At 47.6% G+C, this 18,249-nt stretch overlaps 1 pseudogene; it reads right to left on the bottom strand.

Moving 5' to 3' along the window:
* Window positions 1–43: 43 nt before the first annotated feature.
* On the bottom strand, window positions 44–16,935 carry LOC136111002 (procollagen galactosyltransferase 2-like; annotated as a pseudogene).
* Between the last annotated feature and the right edge of the window lie 1,314 nt (window positions 16,936–18,249).

Genomic DNA, 18,249 nt, shown 5'->3' with positions numbered 1-18,249 from the left:
TACACAGTAGCCTAGTTACAGCGATCCAGAAAGGTATGAACACTTGTACACCTCTATATATTAATCTTTATAAATACAGTATTCTACACAAGGAACTGTAGAAAGACGTCATTCAAGGTTTGGTTTTTCTTTTACAAAAGCTTGCGAGGGCTTTTGTTCAGATCTCTGCTTTTTTTCCTGCCAGTCTGCATCACTCGTTCTTTTTCCTCCTCCATCTCCCGCCTCGCCCTGCGCGTCTCGGTCAGTTGTCACATCAGGTCCAAGCTCTGTGCTCTGCCACTCGAAGCAGCGGGATGGAGACCACACGAAGAGCGGCTCCGCCACTGCCAAGGGTGAAAAGCCGAAGCGCGAGGCAGGTTCAGCCACCGACAGAGCCGCGGGGCCGCGGGCGGTCATAGCTCGTCCCTGGAGGACGGCGCGTCCGGAGATGACTGCGAGGGCAGAGCGTCCTTGTTCTGGGCGTCGCTGTGGATCGTGCCCTGCTGCCGGGATTTCCAGGAGTGCGTTCTGCCCCAGTCCGTCGACACGGTCTCGTTGTCCCAGATGGTGGAGGTCTCTGTGTCGCTAAGGTAGCCGGGCTGCCCTGTGTAGTGCGTGGGGTAGACGAGCAGGGGTTCTGCTGAAAAGGCTTTCAAGTCTCTGGACTTGTAGTACTCCATGTACTTTGCTCTAAAGAGGAGAGAAAAATCATCAGGGACAGAGTGAAATGCTTATAACTGCGAGATACAAGCCCATCCACTGAGTGAATGTGTCCCAAGCAGCACAGGTAGTTGCTGTGGTGGGGTCTGACCTTCTACCCACTGCATTCAGCTTTAGAAAAATAAAACGTGAGCATCACAACATCACACGCTGCATACTAAGCGCCGTGAGGTTTTGCGTAGCTTGAGTCAAACAGCATTAAAACACTAAAGAACCGAATGATTATTAACCTGATCTTTTGTTGGTTTAGGTCTCAGTACTGATTGATAAATCAACATTTTTGCAGATGAAGCTGAAGAGCACGAAGTGAGCTCCATTTTCTGAAGTGCCCCACAGAGCACTCAAGTCATCAACCTGCTGAAAACTGTAACGTGAATAATTTGGACTCCAAGCTCCAAAATTAATCATTTATATGTACCACACTAAGTGTGCACACATAAACAAGGGTATACATAAGCATATATAGATATTAAGACATATGATATACACTACACAAATCTACGAACCAGATCTTAATCATTCAGCAAGACCAAGCTCACGTGAACCCAAGTAACGAAGACATCCGACCTACTTACACCGAGTGCTTGTTGTACATGACTGGCAGAAATTCATCCACCGGCAACATCCTGCCGAAAGGCTCCGCTCCGATGAGCTTCTGAGCCCCCTGGAAGGAGATTGCGTAGCCCAGGGTCCAGTACGAGTAATCGGCTTCCACCAGGTTCATGACGTTGGGAACTGCTTTCTCAGGCTCCTGCACCTGCATCCTTTTCCGGCCAATGTAGCTTAAAGGGGGAAAAGACCACAGAAATCGGAACCTAAATGTGAATCTGCAGCAGTTAGGACCACACAACCGTCCATGTCAAGCGGGGAAGGACAAAGGGTGGATCTAAGAAGCAATCCCTGACACATTTCTATCCTGTACCACTCTCAGACATTCAAATCTTACCCCAGCGGGTGGTACAGATGTGAAAGACTTGATAAGGCAGCTGAGATGACACGGTCCAAGCCTCAGCGCTGAGCTGTGGCAGTTCCTCTGTCACAGCAGTGTCTCCAGACGACCAGCACTGCCCACAAAGCGCACCAGTGGTACCCAACACAGCCGGGGCACCCCAGCACCAGCCTGGCCCAGAAGCTGAGTTATCCTGATGGGAAGAGCCATCAAGAAGCCTCTGCCACCTTTCCCTGCACTCCAGCATCACCCTCCATCGCTGCTGCTCATGTCCCCTGTGTGCCCAGAGCTTCACGAGGGCCAGTGACTCACATCAGCTCCCAGTCTAGCTGGGCTTGTCCAATGTCATCCATCAGCTTCGTGAGCTTCCTCTTGAACTCGTCCTCAATAACAAGCGTCTTCTCCAGTTCTCTGTTCACCACCTGAAACAAGATGGTTCAGAAGTGATCACAGTGGCCCCGAAATCTCTGGGGGTCATCCTGACCTGGTCCTGGCCCTCTGGACCATACAGGTAGGGAGGCTGGAGAACCAGCCCCAGATTCACAGCTCAGCTGGGACGAGCTGTCCAAAAATATCCTGTGGCTGAGCATCTGCAACCTAGAAAAACCCTCCATGTGATGCTGCAGCACCTCAACCCCGTGAGCTACCATCTTGCACGACCACCTCCTCCTTTGACAACAAAACCACTGTTCAGAAAAACCTGTTTCTGTTCGGAAAAAAAGTGTTTCTGGAATCTGGAGAATGATCCAGCACAGCCAAAGTCTGGCCCTGGCAACTTCAAGAACACACATGCAAAGGCATCCTGCAAGTGGGTTCCCATCTTACCATCTGACCATTGGTGATGCAGAAGTCTCAAGCCCCAAATCATTGCCTGATTTCTCAGTGCTGAAGTCCCTGCTGCTGGCTGAAAGGTATTTGGATCATCCAACCATCACAGTCACATTTGGGCAGCTGCTGCCTTAGACCAGTCTTCTCTAAGCACCAAGTTGTTCTCCCTGCCTCCACATCCCACCTCGCTCGAAATGATCCCTCCCGTTGATGTCAGGCTGTGTAACTCCAGCACCTCCAACCAGCACAGCCCAGATCCTCTCAAGTGTGACTCCCCAGGTGACCAGGACAGATGGAAGCTACAGCTACTACAACCCAAACAATACCTGTTAGCTCAAGTAACAGAGATCCCTGCTGCTAAATTTATTTATGATATACCAGCTCAAAAAAAAGCAGTTAGCAGAGCCACTGGAACTTGCTTCAGCACACATGAAGAACCAGGGAAATAAAACAGGAGTTTCTTTAATACCATTTGTTCTTCAAAACCTTCCTGCCTTTCTCCTAAACAAACTCACTCCAAACAGGCTATCAGATGGTCTGCAAAACCAACCGTGAAAACATTCTGATAAAAATCACTTGGCAAACGGAGAGTAGAGCTGAGAAAGCTGAGCAATGTGTTCAAGAGAACCCCTGTACGCGATCCCCTACAAACCAAGTAAAACCATCCTACACTTCCAGAAACCGGTATTATATTTGTCCTGGGACCGTCCGTGTGCCTTCCCACTGCTCCTGCCCTCAGCACCCTCCCCAGGGCACCCGCACCCCCCTCACCTCCTCCCAGATGCAGCAGTGGCTGAGGAAGCAGCCGATCTCTCCCCGGGTGAGGGGCCGCGAGGAGCACGGGTCCCGGTGTCGATGCTGAGAGCTTTGAGCTGACTCGTGTTCAGCGCTCTGAGAAAGAGAGAACACCTATCAGCATTTAAATAGAAAGTAAATTCAAGTCGGACACAGACGCAACGGGGGAAGTGCTACTGATGTTCAGAGATAAGCTGTAACTCAGGAAATTCCTGCACTTGTTTTGCTCAAAAACCGGGAGAAAAATTAACTAACTGATTTACATTCTAAATCAAGCTTAGAAATGATATCCTTAACTCTGCCAACGACTTCTTGTGGGACCATCAATATGTCAGGAGCTTGGCTTCAAATATTTTCCTAAGAGGTCCTGATGGGTGCGCAAGTCTCCGAGAGCACCAGATGGCATGGGGGTTCCCACTTCCCTTTTTGCGAGTCCCAGACCAAAAATTTCTGCCTTGATTTCTCAAGATAAAAACATCTTACCATGCCTTAAAGTAAGGGCTGTGTCAGGGTTAATACTGTAGCCCAACAGCTTTGTAGCACGAGGACAGACAAATCTCTCAGGAGATGATTGCTCTCACACACTTTTGCTGCTTTCTAATTGTGTGCAAGTGTTACAGTTCACAGAAAGGAGTATGATTTTAACCTGATTTTCATCTTAGGTTGGATCTGGGGAACAATTTCTTCCCCAAAGGGCTGTGGGGCATTGGAACAGGCTGCCCAGGGCAGTGCTGGAGTCACCATCCCTGGAGGGTTGGACAGACGGACATGCGGTTCTCAGGACATGGGGCAGGGACAGGGGTGGGGGAACAGTTGGACTCGATGATCTTGAGGGGCTTTTCCAACCCAAATGATTCTGTGATTCTATTAGCCTGACCCACACCGCCCTGGTTCTCTCATGAAGACCAATTACAAAAGAAGACACAAACAGAGTAAAACTGCCCCAAAGCAGGGGCAGTTAGGTTAATAAAATGTCCACCTCTCCCTCAGCCCATCCATCCCCAGCAGGAGGGAGGTCAGGGCACCCAAGGAGATGGTGTCCAGCACAACCCCCTCTTTGCAAACATCAGCAACCCCAGCCGAAACTCACTTCCCATCCACGGCCTCTGCTATCTTGACTGCAATCTCCTGCTCGTAGAGTCCGCAGCATCCGATCCCGCCTGTCCTTCCGGCGCTTCAGGTTGATCATGAAAATCTGGGTTGAAGAGAGAGACATCAAGCTCACAGCCTGGGAGCGAGGAGGAGAAGTGACTTCTCATCTACCCTTCTTCAGTAGCAGATCTTAAAATACCAGCTGTGATTTTATCCCAGGTTGCGTAGAATTTGTCAGAAAGTTGGGGTTGGTTTTGAGTTGGAAGGTTAGAGGTTCATTCTTTGTCTAACAACTACTTTTTAAGGACTTTTTATGTCACAAGGAAAAGCTGCTCATCAAGGATGAATAAAGGTGAGAGCAGACCAGTTACAGCCAAGTCTATAATTTCCAAAGATATAAGATGTTTTGATTTATATTAAACACAGAGTCAAATGTCCAGCTCCAGTCCCAGAGGAACATCGACCCACATGTTTCTCCACAATGCCACCACTACCTGTATTTAGGATTATCTGCGGGGTCACCACCCAAGCACAAGAACACAGCAAAGAGAATTTTTGTAAATCACTTCAGGCACTGAAAATTCACAGAATTTTCACCAAAAAAATCACAGAATTTTCACCAAAAAAAAATCTGCTGCTTCCCCTGCCAGAGCAGAAAGCCCAGCACAGAGCCCAGATCACACCCAGAGATGTCTGCGCCAGGCTCTGCCCAAGCCTAAGCAGACAGACTTTTTGGTGGGGGGCAGAGGACCAAAACCCTCATTTGCAGGTAAACTGCAGAGGGGCTGGGATGTTTTTCAGTCCCAGGCAGACAAGTGCAGCTTTGTAGCCTGTGGAGCAAAAACCTCGAGCCAGTAAGAAGCGGATCCAATTCTAGGTCAGCACAAATGCAAAAATAATAAATTGGATAAATAGAGCGCAGCCACAAAGGACAACACGGCAAAAAACCTACAACAGCTGCACCCTAACACAGACGCTCCAACAAATCGTGTTTGGAATTCACGTGTCGTATAAACAGATGTAACAGAATAAGCCAAGAAAACAAAGGCTTCTCTGGTCTCCACAACTGCCACCCTGGCAGCTGCATAAAAACACAACTCCTGGTTAATTAAAGCACAGCAGATCCCTCTCCAGCCTTTCCCCTCAATGCCTGCACCCTCCATAACATGAAGAACAGGGAGGAGAGGGATTTCTGCGGGGTTTTGGGGCAGGACCGCTGTCAGGAACCACCTTTCTAATGCACTTTTAAAGGCCATAGCAGAAAAATGTGGTGACCGAGCAGGGCAGGAGGAGAGCTGCCCCAGTAAGGGGGGAGCACACATGGTTTCCAGCCCTCCTAGACGGCCCCATCTTGGACAGAACTCGGCTGAGAGCCTCCCCCATCTTCTCCAGGCTCCCCAGTGCCTCTCTCAGGGGAGAAAATCATTCCTGTCTCTCACTGGAACACAGGAGAGGTTTCCCGAACGACCAGTTCTTGCTGCAGAATGGAAGGATGGCTAAGCTGCCCCACAGAGTCAGATGGAGAGGAAACGGCACAAGAATCGGGGGAGTTAAATGATGTGTTTTTCACTCTCACTTCTGCCATCTCTTCCTGGCTGGATTAAAACATCCGTACCATCAATGCAGGAAGCCCACAGATTTGCTGAGCACTGCCCTGGCACACCAACCTTAATCGGGGGTTTTGTAGCAGGTATGAAATGCCCACAGACCTGAGTGGCCTCATTTCTCCCCAGCAAATGCCAGAGGGCAAGAATGCTCCCTGAGCCCTTTCCCTTCTGCTTCCCTGACCTCAGAAGTTCTCCCCACGTAAGGATGGCTATTTGCTCCTGGCAAAAAGCTGAAATCCAACAGACGAGTGACTGGGAAAGAGCTTAAACGTATGAAGAGATGGGAATGGGAAACGGCTGGAAGGTCAGTTACAGGGAGATCCCAGCTCCATTAGGTGAGAAACAGGAAGACAAGACAATGGCAGCAAAATAAGTTCCTTACTTCATCAAATCCCATCTTGTCAGGGTTCTTCGGTGGAACAGAGACAAACTGTGAGGGTTCAATGGGAGGACGATCAACTGGAAGAGAGGAGAGATCCCAAGCATCACCTTCATGCACTAACAATAACGTGTGTGTGTGTGTGTTTGCATCTCTGGACCTAAAGCCCCAGGGACCTGGCTGATGAAGTCAGGCAGGAGTGGGTGTAGCACAAAGCGTCCATGTCACAGAACAGAAGCCAGCAGCCATCTGCCAGACATAGCTCAGGAGAGACACGAGGTTCTGCAGCATCCTTGCCACGTTAAAGATGCATTTTTGCATTCGATATGGGGAAGTTAAGGAGTTTTGTCAACGGAGCTGACCTGACCGTGAAGCGATTGCATCTCTAGGTAGAAAAACAGTGGAAAAATGGGAAACTGCATGTCAAACCAGGATGAGAACAGTCGGATCAGGAGGCAGATTCCCAGGGGTAAGAGAGCTCTCCAAACCTTAACTTGGGGGTGTCCATCACAGCAAGGCACAGCAACTTACTCATTGCCTCAATGAGGGTGTGCACAAAGTTCTCGGTTTCTTCTTGCAGCGTCTGGTGCGATTTCAGGGGCATGGGAAGGAAACCATAGTGTTCACGGTTGCAGATGAACATCTGTATACCTGGGGATCACAGAAAAAAACAGAAAATAGAGTCAAGTCTCTTAAAAGAGGAGTTCGCTGCTCCGTTGCTATGTACCCACAATCAAATTCGTTGCCAGGAGCCCAGTCCCAAAAAGTTCTGCTTCAAAAGCAAATGAAGGGGTTTAACTTAAATCCCTGGAAGGCTTGAACAAATGTGGAGATGAGGTTCTCAGGGACATGAGTTAGTGCCAGGGGTGGGTTAACGGTTGGACTCGATGATCTTGGTCTTTTCCAAGCAAAATGAGTCTATGAAATTCATAGTGACATTTTCTGTATCATTTGGCTGGCAGCACGTGGTCTCTCCTCTGAAAACAATTTCCAGTTGCTCCATAACCGAAGGTATTTTTAATTGCCATCAGTTTTCTCTTAGGAGAGACTGGAAACTCCCTCTTAGCCCAGAGAAAGGGTCTCTTTTGGCCTTTGCCTTCATGCTATGAAAACAATCTCTCAGCAGAGGGCAGAACCGGCCTTTGGCAAAGCGATGTTTGATGCACACAGCGGATCTGCTGGGAGAACTGGGGAGCATCCCAGAAACCCCTGTATTCCCCAAACCCCACCTGCACCGCTCAGACCTGATGCAATCCCTTCACAGAGTCAAAAGCAGGAGCAGGTTTGCACCATCCAAATCAACCAAATCCTAGAGAGAGAGAGGAGCAGGGAGAAAGAGATGCTTCCAAAAATAGGTGATACCGTAACTTCCTTCTGCTCAAAAGCTTTTGTAACTGCTTGTTCAAGGAGCTGAATCTGAAGGCATGGAACAAGAAGAAGATGCAAAGCTTCCCTTCTGAGCAGATCCATTTGCAAGGGAGAGACCCACACGCTGCTGGGAATGTCGCAATGTGTGATCAGTAAGATGCTGTTCCCCCCAGACTCACCAAGAGTTTGCTCATTATCGGCTATAACTTTTCTTTTGTTTTTTAATTAAACAAGCAGAATCACCCTTGTCCCTCTAGGAAATGAATGAAAAGCAGACACCACCTGGTGAGAGTTGGTGCTTTCATGTATTAATCCTCCTAAATCCCTGGTACTTTTAGCAAGGCAGAATTATCTGCACTAATGACCCCGGTGTTTCTACTGTTTTAAGTTCTGCGAGGAAACTGCTGGCTACACTACTGCCAAAACACATTCAGCTGTCAGCTGCAATTTAGGTAAATGGCAAAATAAAAAACACTACCTGCTAATATTAATGGATTTGGCACTGATCTAATCAACTAATCTTATCTGGCTCACTGATCTCCGTTTTTATCTTCCGCTGGCTTAAACACAGTTAATCTGCATAGATTCACACCAGTATTTCTGCTTCTTCTGGGATAAAAGTTACTTCAAAATGGTAAATCTACCTTAAAACGGGGAGGGGGACTCACTCTCCGGCTCTGTTTTTATAATAAAATAAAAGTTTGCTACAAAGGACAGAAGGCTAGAGATACTGGTGTTACTATCAGCCTTTGTAAGGCAGTGAGCAGGGTTCACAGTCATATGCCTTAAATAAATCCACAGTCATATTTAGGCAACCTAAATTTCCCCCACACCCCTGAGACTGGACATTCCTGGTTGGCCTGAGGTCTTCAGAGCCTCAGGCTGAAGGAAGCTCAGAAGGTCTGGCCAGCTCAACATCATCTTGCCAGTGCAAAGGGCTCTACGGAGACCGCCCTCCTCAATAAAACACCTGCGCTGGGTTTTGTTCTGTGCTCCGCAGCCCACGCCCTCTCGGAAGAAGTGGGACGGGTGGGATGGTCTCTGTGGAGCATCACAAACCGCCTGCTTCGAGCAGAAGATTCACTGCTGGAAAAATCAATGGGTTGACCTGAGGCGTTAAGCGCAGTACTTGGCCCAGACAAAAGCCAACATCGTTTATGGTTTCAGGGAAATAAGTGGAATTACTCTGAAGAGAAGTATGCCTCAAAGTCCATACATTTTTCACATTTCTGAACTTGGATGTCATCCTTTTGTCCTGGGTGACAAAACTCAGCCCAGGACACAAGCCAACAATCTGAGAAGATCAGCGGGCCAGACTGCCGAGGTCAGCTCTGGAAAAAGCTGAAGTGTTCTAGGATGGAAGGAAAAAATGATGGGTTTGAATCCCTGAAATATTTCTGAAGCAGTTGGAGCTGATGCAATGCAGTTCCCAGACTAATCGGATGCTGTCAGAGGGAACAAGGGGCAGGTAGATTTGAGGGAACCTGCTTTGCTCACTGGACCTAAACCTCTGTTCTCTTTTGGAGCCAACACACCCATGTCCTGACTCAAAAGGTCAGGGCCCCAAAAGTGCCCTGCAAACTCCCATCTTCCTCTGCCTCCCAAGGGCTCAATTTCAGCTCTTGTTGCGTCTCCTCTCCCACTCATCCATGCTCCACATCCCCTGGAAGCTGAGTTTTAAAAAGCCCTGCTTATCATGCCAAGAACACTGTCTTTCGCAGTGCTGTTTGCAACAAGAAGGATCACTCAAAAGAAAGCTGCGAACAGTCGCTGCACTGCTCTGTAAGTGGTGGGAAAGGCAGATTTCTCAGCCTGGCTCTTCTCTAGAAGCCACTGTTGAGAAGCCACACTTCTTCACTTTCCCTCTACTTGTCTGCACCCCAAGAACAGCCCCTCCTTCTCACCTTAACTTTTTACAAGGAGAGGACAGATAACACCAGCTGCACATCACTCAGTAGACCCAAAACCCGACTTTCCCCAAGTAATTCACCCCAGTAAGCCAGCAAACCAGTTGTGAAGCTCTGAACAGAAGCGCGTTTCATCAGTGCCGCTGAGGTTTCATCAGTCATTTTTTCCTTTATAAGGCCCCAAACTTTGCCCTTTTCAACACAGGAGGGCAAAGAACAATACAGATGGTCATTAAAAACATACCCTTCCCAGGCCCCTTTCATAGATGGGACACAGTTCTGCCAGCCAGGACTTCGCTAGAGACAGAATACCCACCAGATCCAAAAATAAACAGGACTAACCATCCTCAGCAGAAGAACAAGCAGCTGTAGCAGTGGTATCGTGCACCAAGAGACAGCGAATCCCCCAAGACACATGGAGCTCTGCACACACCAACAGCCGTTCCAGGTAGAAGAAGACACTGAGGTGGTGCCTTGGCCCGAAAGGACTCCTGAGTTTCAGATCTAACTGAAATCCTCCCAATGTCTGGTAGAAACTGGTCCCAGTACCAGCTGGAGCCCCAAACATCTCAAGGACTGGTTCTTGACTCATTCTCCCAAAGTCCCAGCGAGGCGTCAGTTCTGTGGAGATTTTACCGCTCTCACGCCAGCAAGAAATTTCCTCTGAGCACAGCCCACAGCCCCCACATCACTCCCTGAAAGTTGCACTGATTCTGCTTAAAGCAAACAGAACCAACAAAAGAAAAACCTCTTAACTCAGACAATTCCTGCTGAGCTGCCACAAAGCAAAGCTTCATCAAGCACTGCAGGCAAGCAACTTGGGTTTTATTTTGCACAAACACTGCAACGTCTAAAAAGTGTCTCTTGTCCTCACCCCTTCCTCAGGGAGTCTCCTGGAAGTGGTGAATTTAGACAACTACAGAGTGCCTTCCACTCTCACAGCATTCACTTGTGCTCGCTATCATCTCACTGTGACAAAAAACAAAGGTAGATGCCACTAATTTTGTCTCTGAAACATTGCCTTCGGCCCTAGAATAGTTCCCATGTCTTTTGAAGCTATCTGTGATTCAAAGCTGCACTGCCACTCACTTGCTGCTGGTTGTCCCTGACCAGATCCAAAAGAGAAAAGGGAACAGGGTCTTAACTCACCACTGAAGCCAAAAAATTGGCTTTTGGTCTGTGAACTCCAAAGTAAAGATCTGCATGTCTACGAGTGAATCCTGCCCAGCAAAGTCTCCAGACATACCTGCCTGGCGACTGGAGAAGGCAAAGACCATGATATCGTCAAAGCTCCAGGTGTAGTCCTGATGCGGGGGTTAGAACATCAGCTTGGTGGAGGCTTCTTTCCTCAAGTCGATGAGGAAGGTGGAATGAACCATCGGGACAGCAGAACAGCCTGTCCTCTTCCATTCCCGGATCGGGGGGTAGTCCAGGGTCCTTTTGTAATAGCCCTGCAAACAGAAGCAGAGGGCTGGATGTGACAGAAGACTTCAGTTTCACAGCTGCTCCCCAGCAAAAGCTCCTGCCCTTAGTCCCGCTCAGCAGAGACGGATCAGTGCTCAGTTCTCAGATTTTGAAGTGTCCCCATTTTGAAAAGGGCTCAGTCAAGTATTCAGAAACAATCTTCAACCAAAAAGGTTAAAATATGACCTTCTCTCTGCTTTTCAGCAGCTAATGGAAATTCAAGCCTTTCTGCTACAAAATTCCCTTGCAACAGAGCTTCAAATCTCGGATTTTTTTCCCCTGGCTCTCTGGAAACCTTTTTTTTGCACATAGACTCTCAGCTCTGACCCTGGAAGCTGCTGAGCATCTGTGGCATCCTCTGTGTTCAACAAGCACAAAGGACATTCAGCGTCTCACCGAATAGGACCTGCAAATTGTTTCTGGCCATGACCTAAAGAGCTTTGCCAACCTTTCGGCACTCTGGGTGCGACACCCGCCTTGTGCAGCTCACAGCTGGATCTGCAGGTGCCATATGTCTAAAGCTATCAGATTTGGAAATCAATACACTGAATTCCCCCTGAAAGAAAGTCCTAATGCACCAATTAGACATCTGAACATGGCTGACGGTTGGGTCCGTAGTGGATTCTGGTCTTTACAGAAACGATGAGTCACTAAAATCAGTTGAAGTTACTTTTGATTTATATTTTCCAAGAGCATCCTAGCAACAGCCGAGCAAATCACTGCAGAACCACTTTACCCTGCCCTTGCGCAGAAGCACCGTGTGGTGCGTTTGTCTGTTTATGCATCTGTTGGTTGGCCCTTCGGAAACCTTCTGACCACGCTGTGAGGACTGGATGTCTCAGATGTCCACGAAGGGCAGAGAGCGGGCAGAGCCCTCACCGGCATTCCCGCTGCGGGAAGGGTTAAAACATCCAACCGTTAACAGACAGCCGAGAATGCCCACAGGTGAAAGATGCTGGAAACTTCATTTTTGTCCTCCTCCACTTGCTCACTACGGGCTTGTGGGGCTTTTCATGGCTCATAAATCACCTGTAGCCAAGAAAGACTCCAACTTGTCAGCACTGTTGTGCTCTCCTAAGGACAGCTTCACGACAGCTGAATGTCAGGCTGTCTGCAGCTGGGTTTGGCTTTGTGTTTTAGGGCGTTCTCCAGTTCCTGCTCCCTCCCCAAGTCTCCAGGGAGAGCAAGGCTGAGAGCACGAAGCTGCAGGACTGCGAGCACAGAAACAAGCAGCAGTAACTAAGAGAAAAGGAAAAGAAGTGGGAACTTTCCTCTTCATCTGAGCAGCTTTTTTCAGCAAATCCTGCAAGATGCATTTGCTGCTAGGTTTTTTTCCCCTCCTTTTCTCAGTAATCCTGGTAATGATGGAGATTTTCTGCTGGAGAGGTAACAGCAGGGGCCAGGGCTGAGGCTGGCGCACACTGGCAGAGCCCCATGCCAGGCTGTGGAGAACTGCTGATTTACATCAGGACTTAACCTTAAACACTTAAAGGACAATGCCTTTCCTATAAAGTTTATTTCTCCATTTTAAAACAAAAACTGAAACAAGTAAACACCCCCCCCACACACACCCCTTTTCTTATCTGTGTATTTACTTCCCAAGAATTTGGCGAGTTCAGGACCTTTTCCTGCTATTTTTACTCAATTAGTTAGTCTGACTTGTGGAACTCCTTGTCATAAGATGGTGTGGGGGCCAAAAGAGAAAAGATTCGGTGATTTCTGTAAAAGAAAAAATATAATCACCGAGAGCTTTAAAAACAAAGACCTTCCTCAAGGAATCCTACAGAAGGAGACTGCCAGAGGATGTTTTACACCAGAAGTGGGAAATGGAGTTTGTTCTTCATTTCACTCCAGCAATAATGACAATAATTAGTAACCGGGTAGCTCTCTGGAGCAAAGCAAGAGGGCAGGAAATGGCTGGAGCATGGAGCCTCTCTAACATCCCCAAGGGATGACGAAACACCTGCCAGCAGCAGAGTAGCAAACAGGTCAAAAACCCGATCTCATTATTGAGATTTACCTGTGGGCTTGGAGAAACGAGTATTAATTACAGTCCTCACCTCAGACTGTGCGGGAGAAGAATGGACTCCGACAACTCTATGAGAGTTATAAACTGAAGCTGTTTAATGTAAAGTTTGATCAGGTTATATAGTCTTAAACTGCTGATTTTGTAGTTACATTATTTATACTTGGATAATTATAGTTAGATTACGCGCTGCTTACATTTCTCTAGCTAATACATGATTGATTGCTACCTTAGACAATCATCACCTCTCATGTCTCACCACAAACTACTTCAACTCCTCATTCTCCTCTTGCCTCATCAACTTTCTACCCCATTCTGTGTGGTCAAGGACCTTTCAATGACCCTTCACTTGTGGCCTAGATCAGCTCGATGCAGTCTTGCTCACTGCACGGATGTCCATTTGTTTCCAGAAACGATCCCACAAGGCTGAATGTCTGAGGAAGCCCATCTAGAGCTTAGTCAAGAACATTCCAAAGAAAAAGAGTGAAAAAAGGCAAAAAATCACCGCTGACCCACACTGACCACAGCGATGTGGATCTACTTGTCAAGTGATAGCTCAATCTCATTCTGGCTCTAAAAATGATGTTACTCCTACTAGGCAGCATCTTTGTACCAATATTTACTGCAGCATATATGATTTGAGAAAGAAGCACTAAACTAATTTCTACAAGGCAAACAATGTTGCCCCAACACATAAATCTTGTTCATGTGTGAGAAAAACAACCTATATACAACAGAAAGCTGTAGAAAGAAAAGCAAATTCCTCTCTGATTAGCATCACTATACAGGAAAGCTTGTCTAAAATTATGTACCAAGAGATTTAAGGCCATTAAACAAACATATGGAGCGACCTCAAATAAATTCTGGTGTGTATATCAGTATTTTTGATGTAGTTAGTGGGATTGTATCATTTCCCAGGACTTTTGGCTAAACAAGCTCAGCTTCCTCCAGATTCAGCTTTTTCAAGCGAGAAATCTCAGACCAGGCAGCAAGTTCCAGCTACGTGCCTGCACACCCAATGCAGAACACGCATTGCTCTGCTCGTACCTACAGCTCGGTTAGAAAACAAAGCCTGAAAAACACTGATAGACCGCAGTGTCCTCTCTGCCCTCATTCCCAGATTTCCTATAAACGTATGGACCTTTCCCAAAGGTACCCACCAAGATTTGGGATGCTGCCACTCAGAGAGGCGCAAGCTGAGCTGAGTGCACGGCACCGAGCTACAGCAGCTTCTTTTCAGAAAAGGACGCTACAAAAACAGACAGGAAAGCCCACAGGACAGAAACCACAACCCAGCACTTCACAGACACAAGAGGCCTTTGCAAACACAGCTTGCACAGTCGCCCGGTAGCGTTCAGGAGGTCACTTGCCTGGGGGGTGATGCCACACCAGAAATTTGAGTAGAGAGAGCGAGACTCGAGCATTGGTGCCACCAAGGTCTTGTTTTCTGCTATCAACAGGTTCAGGGTTTCTGGGTTGGTCAGTGAGTTATCTGTATCAATAAATTAGAGAAGAGGGGAAGAGAAAAATAAATTTGTTATTAGATTAAATGATATGCTTGCCCTGATGCTTTCTTGGGAACAAGGCAGCCAGAGGCATGAGGTTGTCAAAAAAAACCCAAAAAGCACTGAGCTGCTGGTTTTGATACCGTAGGACACATCTCTGTTAAAGGTACATTATGAGATGGGAAGAGATGCGGAGTTTCCCTCGCACTCCACGGAATGTTCCTCCAACACTGGGGCAACGGAGCTGCGAGGGAAAACATCACTGCTGAAAATTCAGGGTGCATTTATTCTGCGAAGAGGATCACTCTTAAAAAGTGGCTGCTGCAGTCACCAAAGCCACACATCTGTTCACAACTGTTCCGTAGAACTATTTCCCTTACATTTCATCACTAACAGGTGGGGTTTCCATCTGAGGGCCCCTTGCAGGTACCTACCCACCACCAGGACTACATTCAGTCCTGACCGCTGGGCAACAAACCTTGGGTTTACCCATGGACTTCTCTCTCCAGCTGCAAACTCTCTTGCTCATCAGACCAAGAACCGATAGACGGCATCTCACTGCAGAGAGCTTTGTCTTTAGATGGACAGGAAACTTTTTGGCAGCCCCGGAGTTATCAGAGTGACCATCTGAAAAGCTTTTGCCTGAGGACAGTTAATAAATCAAACCTTGTACTTAGCAGGATGTAGTCTGACCCCTTCTCTCGTGCAGCACGCAGGGCTGCCTGTCGGAGTTTCGTCACGTGAGTGAATCGGGAGCTTGGCCAATGTTTTGGCCCAAATTCTTCTGGGTAAGACGTAGCAAAAAAAACCAAAAGAAAGTGACTGCAACCCATGTCTAGAAACCTATTGCGCTAGTTAGAAAAATAAAAAGTTCCCTTACTATCTTCTTTCCAAAATAAAAACAGTGTTAGAGTCACCTCAGGCAACCCAGGAGCGGTTTTGAGAGAGAAAGATTCCAAGTTTCGTGCTGGCGTGTGTACACAGGGCACTGGAAAACAAGCAGCGCTGCAGCATTTTGGGCTGAGCAAGTGACTGAAAGCAAAACAGCACCATCAAACACACCCAGGAGTTTCTGCAGCAGCAACAGGCCCTGATGGAAGCAGAGGTTACACCACCAAAATGGGCTGAAGCTGATTTACCTCACCTGACCCTCTGGTAGAAAGTCATCTCTCCTCTGCTACAATTCAAGTTTAAACTATAAACACAGCTTCCTTGAGCCCAGTAGAATCAACAGAACGGAGGATGAGAAGATGAAGGCAATCTGGATTCCCTTGGGTCTGGGCATCACTAGCAACTGTTAACACATCCTGCTAACAGCTCTGAAATCTACAGACACCCAGCGCCAGGGGCCCGAGCACGTGAGTGAAGTTACCCACGTGTCTCTGTTCTCAGGATCAGGTCCAAAAGCAAACGCTTTGTTACAAAGATGGAAGGAAACACCGGGACAGAGCCCTATGTGGAATAACAAGTCAGGATGTTGGAACAGTGCCAGCGTAAGCCAGTGAAGGAGCTAAGAATTTAAAAAACTTCTGACAGAACTTTAAAAAGTCAAGCTTGATAGGATTAAGAAAACTCAATATCAACGAAAGGATTTTAAAAGTCAATATTACCAGCATTCCCTGTGGGTTTGTACAAGAGCCTCACCACTGCACTGAGGACCGCGAAAGTAAAAACAAGCCTAAAGAAAAGGGAAAACAATGTACTTTTCCCTGATGGAAGAACTAGAAAACAGAACAAAAAAAGGAACAGCTTATCTTAAAAAAAAAAAAGAGCAATACAAACCAAACACACACAGTTCTTCCTCTTTGAAATTCTGCATACAAATAGGTGTTGCTTTTCATTCCTTATAGGAGGATGCTCTTTAAACCTACTATCGTATTTCAAAGCAATGATCCTGCAAGTCATGCAAAGGCATAATATGCTGAATTAAATCTAGTTCTCTGGCTCAGAACTTACTGAGAATTCAAAGTCTCGAACAGAACTTTCATAGACACTATGGGAATGGGCTACGATTTCTCTGCTTCCTTGAAAATAAAGAATGACAGTTTTTATTCCCTGTAGTTTTTGATGTGATTTGTTTTCCAGGCACAGAGAGCAGCTGCAGACGTTAAATAACTGAACGGGAAATATTTGCTAAAGTTCTGCATGAGTTGCTTCACCGAAGTCAGAGACCTTTTTATGGGCTCCATAAGGACACAGTTTAAATGGGACAGACCCGCCTCCCCCCGCAAAATCTACATTTGAAGTACACCTCCTTATTTGAGAACAGAAAATCTAGAAAACCGGAGATACAGACCAACCAGTCAGCCCCTCACTGCAGTACTCACTGGGGCTCTTCCATCGGCCTCCACTCCACACCGTGGTAGAGGTTCTGCACGTTCTTCAGCCACTCTCTAAGCATTGCTGTGGTGGTGTCAACATTGTGGGCAGTGGCCACCCTGGAAAAACGAGAGCACAAAGAGCCCCATTAACACACAGTTTAGGTCCTTCGCTTTTTCCCAGCCAGCAATTGAGTCAAACAGAGGCACGAGCTATTTATTACAGGCACATCCGGTTCCTGGAAGAACTCGGGGCAGCTCCACAGAGGTGCAAGTCCTTGTTTAAGCACAGAGCAAAGCCCAGATTCCCCACAAAGCCAGAACGCGGGCATCCTTGCACATCTCTCCCCTCTGCTCATCTCCTCCTGCCTCATCGAGACCACAGCAGCTTTAGCATCAAGCAGGTACAGGACTGAATTCTGTTCTTAATGACCACACGGTGAATTCTCCTTGCCAACTGTCACCATCCCTGGGAAGGTTTAAAAGACGCATAGATGAGGCTCTCAAGGACGTGGATTAGAGGTGGACTTGGCAGTGTGAGGTCAGCGGTTGGACTTGATGATCTTAAACATCTTCTCCAACCAAAACGGTTCTATGATTCTAGCCACGTCCATTTAAATGTCCAGTTCACCCACTGGGAAAGACACGACAGGCCACCACAACATGAATGGCCGCAGGTAAGTTATTATAGCTGTGAAGATCCTACCTCTAGAGGCACGGGGATTTTGTTCTGCTTGCTGTATTGTCCCCATACTCTGTGTTTAAGCTGAAAAGGCTGGGGCTCAGAGACGGCTGCTGTTTCCTCACATGGAGGTTCTAAGTTTGTAAAAACCCACAGAGGAGCTTTGTGCAGATGCTGTGCTCTCTTAAAACGCTGCAATAGCGCTCAGTCTCAAACAACGGGGTGGAAGGAACCCGCCTGCTCCTTCCCCCACCCTCCCCAAAAGCAGCATCTGAAGAATGTTGGTTTTTTTTCCTCCTTGGGGTTGAGCTGTGTAGCTGCACAAACTGGAACAGGATGCACAGATCCATGTTCCTGATGGGAATCACATGGAAACGCTCCCAAAGAAGCCAGGAGCTCATTGGCACAGCCCGGCTCCTCATTCCCAGCCTGCGCTTCCCTGGGACCACGACTTTGCGGATCCGACACCTGGCCATGGTAGATCCCACCGAAAATTCCTTCCAGCCAAAGGGCTGCTCATTTTTCCCTAGGCAAATGGCAGCACAGCCCCATGGCAGGACACAACCTGTGCAGCCACAGCTCCACTGAGAATTTACAATCCCTTTAAATTCATCTGGGAGTAGAAATACT

This window comes from Patagioenas fasciata, chromosome 21 (assembly GCF_037038585.1).
Source record: "Patagioenas fasciata isolate bPatFas1 chromosome 21, bPatFas1.hap1, whole genome shotgun sequence".
Taxonomy (NCBI): Eukaryota; Metazoa; Chordata; class Aves; order Columbiformes; family Columbidae; genus Patagioenas; species Patagioenas fasciata.
The sequence above is the reverse complement of the archived record's forward strand: the minus strand, read 5'-3'. Positions and strand labels throughout refer to the sequence as shown.